An 819-nucleotide genomic window follows, 5' to 3' on the forward strand; every position below is an offset into this window, starting at 1 on the left:
CTGAGAATTTCCAACTTTTGTCTGGCTTTGGTCCTCTGCCACCGACCTATCCTTTGAAGGAGAATGCTGAAACCAGTTGGTTGCTCTTCAGTAGTTCTTTCTCTATCGTATACATATTTTTGTATGTCGACGCATGCCGTGTGCGACGACTTCTCAACACTTGAGTGACTTGAATTTGGCCATGATGACCGAATGTCATTGGACCGTGGAGTCGAGTAGAGGGCTCAGGCTCGATCGGCACAACGGGTACGTATAGCACACGGGTAGGGCTAATGATATATCAAGTTGTTTGCTGTGCACAACCTTGGGGCGGAATTCGGCAAGAAATTCTCTGCTCGCCAACTGTTGAGTATACCATGCAATACGTAGGTTTAAACTCATGTTACAGTGCTATCACGGTTGCAACCCTCTTTCAAATGGTGACATAGCCAACAACCACATAATCCATATAAAATCTTGCCCCTTGTTGTCTTTCTAAGTGTGAAAAATAGAAATAATACCAGTCCTAATCATTGGAAAATGCAAATCACGGTCTATTATCGACACATCGTACTGTCGCGGACATGGAAATCCAGTCGATTGACCGGGGCCGGCGCCCTCAGCGCGTACAGAACGTTGCATGCAGTGCACATGTTGATCTAATGCGACCATCAGCAGCGCATGATAAACCGTGCTACGGCTGCATGGCCAGCGCCCTGGGGCCGCTATACGTGCGACCGGATTTCCATGTCCACGACAGTAATACCATGCAGCCTGGTAGCGCATTTGGAGCAGGAAAGTGAATGGTAGCACTGCGGTGGTGAACACATGACCTGATGA

Source organism: Sycon ciliatum, chromosome 11, assembly GCF_964019385.1.
Source record: "Sycon ciliatum chromosome 11, ocSycCili1.1, whole genome shotgun sequence".
NCBI lineage: Eukaryota > Metazoa > Porifera > Calcarea > Leucosolenida > Sycettidae > Sycon > Sycon ciliatum.